General features: G+C 47.0%; 1 protein-coding gene across 2 annotated transcripts in view; it reads left to right on the plus strand.

Annotated features, from left to right (window-relative positions):
- LOC124004266 (prickle-like protein 1) overlaps positions 1-12,464 on the plus strand; it is a 52,120-nt gene that overhangs the window by 26,405 nt on the left and 13,251 nt on the right. Inside the window, exon 1 of one of the 2 annotated variants that reach the window (XM_046313051.1) lies at positions 8,976-9,399. The exons of the other annotated variant lie outside the window; for it this stretch is intronic. The gene's annotated coding sequence lies outside the window, so the exon portion shown is untranslated. Of the gene's footprint in view, positions 1-8,975; positions 9,400-12,464 lie in introns of those variants that run through there. 2 annotated transcript variants of the gene reach the window in all.

The raw sequence follows: 12,464 nt of genomic DNA on the forward strand, positions 1-12,464 counted from the left end.
TTCGAATTGAACAAAGTTTCAAGTTCACTTGCTATATGTAATACTGTATACATTTTTACTCACCAGAGTTCTCAGAAACTCACCAGAGATCTCAGTTTAACCTTAACCAAACTGTTGAACTGTCATGTTAAAGTTAAGATCAGGACCACACATGACAGGCTTTGCTCTGTTACTATGGCAGCAGCTTTTATGCTAGTAAGTGTGTAGTATACTTCCCATTTAGCTTTAGTCTCTGCTGTGTGTAGTATAAGACATTTCCTTTCAGCCCTAGTCTCTGCTGTGTGTAGACTGCCATGGTCCTTTGTTCAGTGATAGCGTCCTCAAATAAAGGTTATTCCTCCCTTTAACAGCCCTGAGGAGCTCTGTCGCTCTATACTTCCCATTGTATCCAATGAGCTCCCCACTTTACAACTGGGTGAGAGGGTGTCAAATTGAGGGTGAAATACAATGACCAACCTATCCCTGACTATCCTAGGATACATCCCCGAATGGCACCCTATTCCCTATTTAGTGCACTGCTTTTGACCAGGGCCCAACAATTAGTGCACTATATAGGGAATAGTGTGCCATTTGGGATGCAGAACCTAGATTGTACTGTAGCAGTGTTGGTGATGTAGTTAGACAGGAGTGTTGTCGTTATAAAGTGGCGGCACATCTTGACTATGTATATTGCCCCGAGATGTTTTGACAGGCCACTCACAGATGTGTTATGTGGGCATTGCTTTTGCGATGCAATTCAATGCAATGCATGGAGGAGTTCCATGAATGGAACAATATCCTGGTACTCCAGTTACATCTAAATATAATGGAATAGAATATCCCTGTACATTCCATTCCTTTACATACTTGCAAAGTAATTTGTTACATATTCCCTAACACGGTCTGACATCATATACTAGAAACCTTATTTTGCTTGTATAACTTAATACCATTATGGACCGTAATCCATTTGCAGTCGAGGTTTAAAAGTTCAGATGCAGCTATTGCAAAATAGAAATAAAAAAATATGTTCTAATATTTTTCATTATGATTAATGACGCTTGCTGGAGTGATGAATCACACAATAATCCCTTTCAGAAAGGTTAAGTGTATAACACATTTATAACGATTACTTAACCAAATGCCCAATCCCAACATGACATTAATACCAATGTAGTTTGACATTAAAATAGCCAGGCAGCGATGTGTTCTCACTGTTCTCAATGCTCTGTATTCAAATGCACTGGCGACGTGCCTGCCCAGCTGTGTGAAAACTGTTAAAATGGGTTATCTGAGGGTTAGAAGGCTAACAAGCCTCTAAGCCCCATCCCACCATGGTCTGTCTGACCTGGGTTTGTCAGCACCAATCTAGCTAAGTCAATATCAACGCTGCCTGTTCCACCAATGACTGTTCTGCTACTGTAGCTCCACCACCACTCCCAGTTGACCTTTCCCCCCCCCCTCTTTCTGACCCCTTTTCCCCCTCTTTCAGTGCGTCAAATGGATTGTTATTACAGTAGAGTGATAGGGGTTTATGGGGTTTATTTATCTTTATGACTCTGGGGCTTTGTGTCAGGCTCCTCTCCTGGTGATACCCTAGGTGCATTGGCAGGTCATTAAAAGCCTCGAGAATGAGATAGTCAGGCTTCTAGCTTTTATGATAAGGTAACTCACACATCACTGGGTGCTATTCTCAACAATGGGCCCTGAACGACAACAGTAAACTGTAAACTAACCCTAACCCTAAACTGCCAGGGTATACTACACTGTGCTGTGCACTGCGGGGGAGAGGAGTCCCATAGGCGAGATTGTCATGACCTTCTCGTTGCCCCTACACTGTTTCCGCTTTATAGCCTCTGTGATGGGGTAGAGTTAAGGATACATGATAGGCTATATGCCACTTAGCAGACGTTTCTATCAAAAGAAGCCTGCAAGAAAAGCAGTGCACGTTGTTAGTATGTGATCCCTGCGGGAATTGAACCCACGACTTTACCAACTGAGCCGCACATGACCACTAGTGTGATGACGTGAATTGCGATACGTAGGCCATGAACTCATACAACTGCACAGTTGTGAAATATTTTACTGGGCATCTTACAACCCCGTGGGATTGTGCTTGCTACCCCAGACTTTTTGGTTTTGCGAGTCCGTGTTCAAGGGCGAGGCCAGTTTGACCACTGAAGAATGTTGTGTGTTGTTTTATTATTGTTTGGTGTTGGTCCCGCCTCCTGACTCTTGTCGTTAGTCCTGTCCTGTCATTGTCGAGCCATGCTATAGCTAGACTCTAACTGGATGGCAACGACAGCGAGGTGAGCCTGTGGGGTTTCGTTTAACTGCATTAGAAGGTGATACGGACCAGAGACCAGGTGTGAGGTGCAGCTTGGTCGTGTGTGTGTGTGAGTCTGTGTGTCTGGGGCTGTAAAGCCCCCGGTGGTAGACATTTATGGATGACCCCTAAGGGTCACAGGTCAGGAGTGTGTGGAACACATACACAAGTGAGGGATGTTGGGCTTGTCTTGTGGTCAAACCTTGAACTGTGAAATTGTCAGAGACCCCTTTCTAACAATAGAGTTGTACCGCAGCCACCTTCAGAATGGAAGACAATGTTTTTCTTGTTTATGTACTGTGTCTGGTAGAGTGGAGCAAGAAACATATGCATGAAACACATGATGAACACATGGCCGAAATGGTTGACGTCTTTTTGACATTGACTTGAAATGATGTATTGATAGATTCAGTCATGAAACTTAAAAGAGTTGTATAATTGATGAAAGATTGGGTTCACGAGTGGCACAGCGGTCTAAGGCACTGCATCTCATTGCTGGAGGCATCACTACAGACCCTGGTTCGATTCCAGGCTGTATCACAACTGGCCGTGATTGGAATTCCCATAGGGCGTCGCACAATTTTCCCAGCGTCGACCGGGGTTGGCCGTCATTATAAATAAGAATTTGTACTTAACTGACGTACCTAGTTAAACAAAGGTTACATAAAAAATGTAAAAATCTAAATGTGTGGGATAAGATTCAATTGAATGTATATGGATTCAGGCAAATTTCAGATCCGCATTGAAGTGACTTGCAATCCACGAGTGCCACTGCAACACTCTTACATTTACATTTAAGTCATTTAGCAGACGCTCTTATCCAGAGCGACTTACAAATTGGTGCATTCACCTTATGACATCCAGTGGAACAGTCACTTTACAATAGTGCATCTAAATCTTAAAGGGGGGGGGTGAGAGGGATTACTTATCCTATCCTAGGTATTCCTTAAAGAGGTGGGGTTTCAGGTGTCTCCGGAAGGTGGTGATTGACGCCGCTGTCCTGGCGTCGTGAAGAAGTTTGTTCCACCATTGGGGGGCCAGGGCAGCGAACAGTTTTGACTGGGCTGAGCGGGAGCTGTACTTCCTCAGTGGTAGGGAGGCGAGCAGGCCAGAGGTGGATGAACGCAGTGCCCTTGTTTGGGTGTAGGGCCTGATCAGAGCCTGGAGGTACTGAGGTGCCGTTCCCCTCACAGCTCCGTAGGCAAGCACCATGGTCTTGTAGCGGATGCGAGCTTCAACTGGAAGCCAGTGGAGAGAACGGAGGAGCGGGGTGACGTGAGAGAACTTGGGAAGGTTGAACACCAGACGGGCTGCGGCGTTCTGGATGAGTTGAAGGGGTTTAATGGCACAGGCAGGGAGCCCAGCCAACAGCGAGTTGCAGTAATCCAGACGGGAGATGACAAGTGCCTGGATTAGGACCTGCGCCGCTTCCTGTATGAGGCAGGGTCGTACTCTGCGGATGTTGTAGAGCATGAACCTACAGGAACGGGCCACCGCCTTGATGTTAGTTGAGAACGACAGGGTGTTGTCCAGGATCATGCCAAGGTTCTTAGCGCTCTGGGAGGAGGACACAATGGAGTTGTCAACCGTGATGGCGAGATCATGGAACGGGCAGTCCTTCCCCGGGAGGAAGAGCAGCTCCGTCTTGCCGAGGTTCAGCTTGAGGTGGTGATCCGTCATCCACACTGATATGTCTGCCAGACATGCAGAGATGCGATTCGCCACCTGGTCATCAGAAGGGGGAAAGGAGAAGATTAATTGTGTGTCGTCTGCATAACAATGATAGGAGAGACCATGTGAGGTTATAACAGAGCCAAGTGACTTGGTGTATAGCGAGAATAGGAGAGGGCCTAGAACAGAGCCCTGGGGGACACCAGTGGTGAGAGCGCGTGGTGAGGAGACAGATTCTCGCCACGCCACCTGGTAGGAGCGACCTGTCAGGTAGGACGCAATCCAAGCGTGGGCCGCGCCGGAGATGCCCAACTCGGAGAGGGTGGAGAGGAGGATCTGATGGTTCACAGTATCGAAGGCAGCCGATAGATCTAGAAGGATGAGAGCAGAGGAGAGAGAGTTAGCTTTAGCAGTGCGGAGCGCCTCCGTGATACAGAGGAGAGCACTCTCAGTTGAATGACTAGTCTTGAAACCTGACTGATTTGGATCAAGAAGGTCATTCTGAGAGAGATAGCGGGAGAGCTGGCCAAGGACGGCACGTTCAAGAGTTTTGGAGAGAAAAGAAAGAAGGGATACTGGTCTGTAATTGTTGACATCGGAGGGATCGAGTGTAGGTTTTTTCAGAAGGGATGCAACTCTCGCTCTCTTGAAGACGGAAGGGACGTAGCCAGCGGTCAGGGATGAGTTGATGAGCGAGGTGAGGTAAGGGAGAAGGTCTCCGGAAATGGTCTGGAGAAGAGAGGAGGGGATAGGGTCAAGCGGGCAGGTTGTTGGGTGGCCGGCCGTCACAAGACGCGAGATTTCATCTGGAGAGAGAGGGGAGAAAGAGGTCAGAGCACAGGGTAGGGCAGTGTGAGCCGAACCAGCGGTGTCGTTTGACTTAGCAAACGAGGATCGGATGTCGTCAACCTTCTTTTCAAAATGGTTGACGAAGTCATCTGCAGAGAGGGAGGAGGGGGGGAGGAGGATTCAGGAGGGAGGAGAAGGTGGCAAAGAGCTTCCTAGGGTTAGAGGCAGATGCTTGGAATTTAGCGTGGTAGAAAGTGGCTTTAGCAGCAGAGACAGAGGAGGAAAATGTAGAAAGGAGGGAGTGAAAGGATGCCAGGTCCGCAGGGAGGCGAGTTTTCCTCCATTTCCGCTCGGCTGCCCGGAGCCCTGTTCTGTGAGCTCGCAATGAGTCATCGAGCCACGGAGCGGGAGGGGAGGACCGAGCCGGCCTGGAGGATAGGGGACATAGAGAGTCAAAGGATGCAGAGAGGGAGGAGAGGAGGGTTGAGGAGGCAGAATCAGTAGATAGGTTGGAGAAGGTTTGAGCAGAGGGAAGAGATGATAGAATGGAAGAGGAGAGAGTAGCGGGGGAGAGAGAGCGAAGGTTGGGACGGCGCGATACCATCCGAGTAGGGGCAGTGTGGGAGGTGTTGGATGAGAGCGAGAGGGAAAAGGATAAAAGGATACAAGGTAGTGGTCGGAGACTTGGAGGGGAGTTGCAATGAGGTTAGTGGAAGAACAGCATCTAGTAAAGATGAGGTCGAGCGTATTGCCTGCCTTATGAGTAGGGGGGAAGGTGAGAGGGTGAGGTCAAAAGAGGAGAGGAGTGGAAAGAAGGAGGCAGAGAGGAATGAGTCAAAGGTAGACGTGGGGAGGTTAAAGTCGCCCAGAACTGTGAGAGGTGAGCCGTCCTCAGGAAAGGAGCTTATCAAGGCATCAAGCTCATTGATGAACTCTCCGAGGGAACCTGGAGGGCGATAAATGATAAGGATGTTAAGCTTGAAAGGGCTGGTAACTGTGACAGCATGGAATTCAAAGGAGGCGATAGACAGATGGGTAAGGGGAGAAAGAGAGAATGACCACTTGGGAGAGATGAGGATCCCGGTGCCACCACCCCGCTGACCAGAAGCTCGGGGTGTGCGAGAACACGTGGGCAGACGAAGAGAGAGCAGTAGGAGTAACAGTGTTGTCTGTGGTGATCCATGTTTCCGTCAGTGCCAAGAAGTCGAGGGACTGGAGGGAGGCATAGGCTGAGATGAACTCTGCCTTGTTGACCGCAGATCGGCAGTTCCAGAGGCTACCGGAGACCTGGAACTCCACGTGGGTCGTGCGCGCTGGGACCACCAGATTAGGGTGGCCGCGGCCACGCGGTGTGGAGCGTTTGTATGGTCTGTGCAGAGAGGAGAGAACAGGGATAGACAGACACATAGTTGACAGGCTACAGAAGAGGCTACGCTAATGCAAAGGAGATTGGAATGACAAGTGGACTACACGTCTCGAATGTTCAGAAAGTTAAGCTTACGTAGCAAGAATCTTATTGACTAAAATGATTAAAATGATACAGTACTGCTGAAGTAGGCTAGCTGGCAGTGGGTGCATTGTTGACACTACACTAATCAAGTCGTTCCGTTGAGTGTAATAGTTTCTGCAGTGCTGCTATTTGGGGGCTAGCTGGATAGCTAGTAGTGTTGTTTACGTTACGTTGCGTTAAAAGAACGACAATAGCTGGCTAGCTAACCTAGAAAATCGCTCTAGACTACACAATTATCTTTGATACAAAGACGGCTATGTAGCTAGCTATGTAGCTAGCTACGATCAAACAAATCAAACCGTTGTACTGTAATGAAATGAAATGAAAATGTGATACTACCTGTGAATGCGACCGGGTTGTGAGTCTATTCGGTAGACGTCGGCTAGCTGTTGGCTAGCTAGCAGTGTCTCCTACGTTAAGGACGACAAATAGCTGGCTAGCTAACCTCGGTAAATTAAGATAATCACTCTAAGACTACACACTCTAAACCTAAACTACACAATTATCTTGGATACGAAGATACGAAGACAGCAAAGACAGCTATGTAGCTAGCTAACACTACACTAATCAAGTCGTTCAGTTGAGTGTAATAGTTTCTCCAGTGCAGCTAATCAGTGGACGTTAGCTAGCTGGCTAGTGAAGACTACGTTAGGACGGCGAAATACGATAATTACGCAATTATCTTTGATACAAAGACGGCTATGTAGCTAGCTGAGAAGAAATTGCTAAGATTAGACAAATCAAACCGTTGTGCTATAATGAAATGTAATGAAAAAGTTATACTACCTGCGGGAGCGAAGTGCCGATGCGACCACTCGCTCCAACCCGGAAGTCTGTGCATTGGCCCTTCTTCCAATCACGATGAGAAGGAAGTCTGACAATTTCAATATCACCACATAGCCAACGTAGAAATCTACAGTCAGTTTTCCATAGTTTGTAGATATTACATCCCGTTTAGTGACTTTCTGTTAAAACCACTTAACAATTTGTATCTGTTTCTTATCGCTATTCTATAGAATTTCTGTAACTGATGTTTTTCCGATTCAACCTTGTCTTGGCCTGAATAGCCTGCAGGCAGGATGCAGAGTTGTCTCTCCCTCTATGACTTGCTAATGAGGCAGGGGCAGAAGGTCATTTGGGTCGGTACAAAGGGCTGTGGCCTGCACTGGGACCTGCTGTGTGGTGTGTCAGTGGGGCTCCCGGCCTTGGCTGCAACAATGGCATTGTCCACAGACACACACACACACAGTACACACACTCAAACAAAAGCATACACACAATATTATTTTCAGTGAAATCAACCAGCATCCATATTAGGATAAAGCCTGATATTTCCCTAACTCTGAGGTGGCTAGGCATGTGTTGTCCCCCATAATGATGTCCCCAGAGTAGCTAGGAAATTTGTTTAGACATGGACAGACCTCCAGCCACCACAGAGGAAGCACAGGGTGACAGTCTCCACAACCTCAGCCTCAGCCTGCGGCAATAGGCAACAGGAATAACTTCTACACCTTTTACACATTCCTTTCCTCAGGACAGGAAGGAGACGGAGAGGTCAACTGTCCTGTGAAGTTGGGTTCAATTTCATTTCAATTCAATTCAGCCAAGTCAGGGAGTTTGGAATTTCATTTTAATTCCTGAATTGACTGAATTAAAATGGAATTGACTCCAGACCTGCTGTCCTGCTTGCTCATATCGGGGGGAGTTTCTGTCAGTAGTTCCTTAGTCAAAGGCCACTGAACAGGGGCAATACACGATACTCAACACATCATAAATTCGGTACAATGGTTCCAGCACGTTTGTCAGTGAACTGGTGCCAATGTGACCTTTCAACCCTATACAGATTTCAGAGATGAAATTGTAAGTTTATGATACTTAGAAAAGTGTATTATCCTCTCTCTGTCTAAAATGTCTGACCTCCTACCCCCTGAGACTAGCTGATAATAGAGCTTCCTTGTGGAAGTGGTTCATTTGTATTGAGACGATAGAGACTACTTCTGTTATTGTTATGTAAAAGAACCCCTGAGGATTGAATCCAGAGTTGCATTATTCTTTCTCTGTGATGCGGTCTTGCTGACGTCATTGTTGACTGGGAACGTAAGGGAGGACTTTCAGCAGGCAGTTCAGTATCGTAGGGGACAGGGAGAAGTGGTCAATGGTCATGTGATGGAACATGTTTTCTTAGCACACTCAAAACGGAGACTGCCTGCATCTTACAAGGCTACCCTCCTTAAAGAAGCATAGGTCACATGGTATCACATCAGGAAATACAAGACGTGAGGTTCTGATAAAAGACGATTAACAACACTGAACACTTCCCACAGTTCCTGCAACAGTTTAATAGGGGAAGGAGAGATAGGAATGTCATGTGAGAGCCATTGTCATAGTGGGGTTGACCACCATCAGTCTGGTGGTAACCCAAGCTGTGGCATTTGTCGCTGATGTGATGTGATGCGCTCGTCAGTGAAAGAGTTCCTGTGGGGAAGGCTCACTGGTGGTTCTCATTTGATGTGTGTTTGAAGTGTGAGAGGAGGGTCACCAAAGGGCGGAGACACCCTGAGCCTGGCCCTGCCTCTGAGTGGCTGGGTTAGGGGGTGGGAAGAGGGGTTAGGGGGTGGGATACAGGGATTTACAGAGGTGGAAGAGTGTGGGAGTAGTGGGATGATCATCTGGTTGAACAGTCCTCCACACACACCCTCAAACAGTCAGTTTACACACACAGAACACACACCTCTCTGGTTTTACACTCTTTCCCTACTTTGATATGGAATGTGGCTGTGCTGACAGCTCTGGAAGAGGGAGAGAAGGCAGAGGAGGGGGGGCTAGGCTGCTGTGAGCCTGTTACTGTCCTGGATTTAGTAGAGCTACAGTAGAGGGAAACTGGAGAGAGGAGAGGAGGCTCTTGTCTTGGATTGTGAGTTACAGTAGAGGGAGACTGGAGAGGAGGCTGAGCCAGCAGAAGCTGAAGGAGGAGAGGTTGCTGTCCTGGATCTTTGAGCTACCGTAGAGGGAGATTGAAAGAGGAGAGGCTGAGCCGAGAGCCATGTAGCCCAGAGCCAGTGGAGAATAACGGACAGGATTTAGTAGTGATAAGATCCTGCTCAGGAGAGCTTTCTGCACAGAGGTAAGACCACTAAGGGCTCCGCCAAAGGAACTTTACAGTAGTGGATTTTTTTTTTTAAAGCAGATTTTCAATGGCATGTATCTTAGTTGTACCGGTATGGCAGAAAGAAAACAATTGACATTTAAAATGGGATATTTTTACATTTTTAAATGTCTCACACTTAGCAGTGACTTCTAGGTTTAAACTGGATTTAAATAGTGATTTTAACTGTTTTATTGGTAAGATGGTCGCATTTATTTTTGAAATGTTTTGTACTCAGTCCCTTCTTTTTAAGGAAAAACATATTTAATATGAATGCATTCTATCTAAGTGGTGTGCTAGTATGGACATTGGTAATCAGAATTTAGGCTTACTGAGTCTGAGATTTTGGGTCCTGTAATGCTATATGTATTTGATCAGTAGTGTGGTTGATGTTGAGCTAGCTGTGTGACAGCTGCATGTGTGTTGAGAACCGGGTGCAGGCCAGGCAGGCTGTCGCGTGCAGGTGGTCCTTCTCTCAGTCCATGGCAGGCAGGGTTAGAAGTTCTGAGGGTTAGGAGTTCCCTCTCTCACACCCATTTGATCTTGGAATAACACCCCCCTCCCGATGGCGGGAGGCACAGAGGTCAGCCAAACTGTAGCCTGCCGGCAACTCTTTGATATGGGACAGACAGAGTTGTGAGAAACTTGTCAAATCATTTGGACAGTTCTTTCTGCTCATGTTTTCCGTACATTGGATAGTTGGATAATGTATGTATTGGATGACGCGTTTTTATTACATTCATGTGAAAGAATTGCAGAGTCGATTCCCAAAGATCCAATTGTTTCAAATCTGAAATACGTGTACCTTTTCCAAATGGTTTATATGTAGGCTAGTGTATCGTACAAGGGGCTGGTTTATATCAAGTGCCAACAGGTGACAAGTGGTAATCTGAGTACACGTGCTCATTTGATTTGAAATCATCTGTTCTGCACCTCTTGACTAGAGAAACATCTTGTTCGACAGACGGAGGGGGAGAAAAAAAAGACTTGTCTGAATATGAACTGGAGAACCTGAGACTTTTGAACAGATTATATTGTTTCCTCTGCAAGTAGACCAAGGGTCCATCCTTACTGACACCATATTCCCTGTATGGTGCACTACTTTTATTGGCCCTGGTCAAAAGTAGTGCACTAAATAGGCAATAGAGTGTCATTTGGGACGCACATGGAGACCCTATCCAGAATGAGTCTGTGGGTGAGCCTGTGCCGAATCAGACATGTACAGTCCAGACCCGCTGACAGAGTCACATGTGATCAGTGTGCTTGTTGGGTTGTGGGCTTGTCCGTCACGCGTCTCTTTGAGGAATTATGACAGTAATTCAGACCAGCAGCTGGTTATCTTCCCTCTTCCTCTCACAAAGGGTTGTTTATCTAACGTAGTAGACTATTTTAGTGTGTATGTTAACACAATAGTTTCCTTATTTGGAGGACACCTTTTCAACCGATGAGTATAGACAGGGGGATGTCATTGAAGTGAGTGGCTGCCAATCATGACTCGTGGTTTAAATGATCTTGCGGGACTGTCACTGTCAGGTGGTATCGCCTCTCTATGCTGGCTGTATGGCAGTAGCACAGCCCCTGTCATTTTCCTCATACCATGACGGAAGTTTACTCTCCATTGTAATTCATAGCGCATTTAGCATTTCCATAGGAGTCAATAGTCACTGGTTACCCCAGCATGGTCTACCTCTAACCTGCCAATCCCCCCTCCTCCCATGCTACCCAGACCCCTGCAGTCTTGAATGTTTAACAGCCTTTGTAAAGATGCTTGTTAACAGGGCTTTTTTTTTTTTTTGCCTCGGATGCATTTCTGACCGATTTGCCAAAACAGAGACCTTGTAGCCCCAAGCCGGGAGGGACTGGGTGGGGGGTGGGCGAGAGAGGGCAACAGGATCTAACCGCAGGTCCCTTGTGGGAGCTATCTTTTCAACTCAGCCCATAAAGGTTTGAGAGTTTGTCAGAATTCTGTGTGTGTACGATGGCTTCGACAGTCAGTCAGTAGATTGAAACAAAGTTGGCTGACATCTGAGGTGAGAATTAGCATACTTGCCGATGTGGTTCAAGGGAATGGCATTGCTAAACACATGAGGTATTGTCTCAGTATCCTGTATTCATGTTTCACCTATCTGGATCTGGCTATATCTCCGACTTGACATTCTGCTGAGGGAGGTGTTCTGCTCTGAGAGATCAGTGAAGAGAGGCTTCGTCTCTGACATGTGAAAGCAAACATCTCTCTCGTTCCCTCTCTTTCTCTCTAATGAAAGTCATATGTAACCCCCCCCTCATAAAGCAAAGCCCATGCTGCTACAGTCATGTTCTCTCTCTACTCTGCTCTACGCTCTGGCTGAACTTTCTCTATAGTTAGCCTCTATCTCCCCAACCCACTACACTCTCGCTCCTCCAACAAGGCCACATATTTTTAAGTTATTGCAGTCTCATTTGCAAGTCAATAGATGTGAATAGAACAAGAAGTGTCTTATTCCGCACCTCTGACTCTGACTCAAGTTATCTTGGTTTTTTGAAAGACTCCAACCGCCATGAATGCAGCAGAGATAACAGTGATCAACAGACAGAGAGAGAGAGAGCGAGACACAGAAAGAGAGACTGTAGAGAGAACCAGGCTCTTGATGGAACATGCCTTCCACAGTTGATTCACTATGAAAGGCTCTATTGTTGAAGGCTGAAGCTGCTTCGCAAGGTGTTTTAAGTGGGAGGTGTCTATCGTACCAACCCCATCTGCCTGACTTGACACCTCCGAGCACAACGCAGACATGCATCATGGTACAACGCTGAAGCATCCACTTCTACAGGCGTCATCCATCATGCTCGTGTCTGAGTGGATGCACTGTGTGTCTTGTTGTGTGTGAGCAGCCTTGTGGAGGGCAGGCATGCCAGGTGTTGGCATGAGTGAGATATGGGTTATTGGAAGGAAGGGTGTTCAGGCAGGCAGGCAGGCTGTCCTTAAGTGGAGTGCTGTTCTGTGGGTATGAATATCTGTTTGGTAGCTGCCTGTCTGGCTGTCTGCCTGCCCTGTGTTGGGCAGT

The sequence above is a fragment of the Oncorhynchus gorbuscha genome, linkage group LG02 (assembly GCF_021184085.1).
Source record: "Oncorhynchus gorbuscha isolate QuinsamMale2020 ecotype Even-year linkage group LG02, OgorEven_v1.0, whole genome shotgun sequence".
NCBI classification, from domain to species: domain Eukaryota; kingdom Metazoa; phylum Chordata; class Actinopteri; order Salmoniformes; family Salmonidae; genus Oncorhynchus; species Oncorhynchus gorbuscha.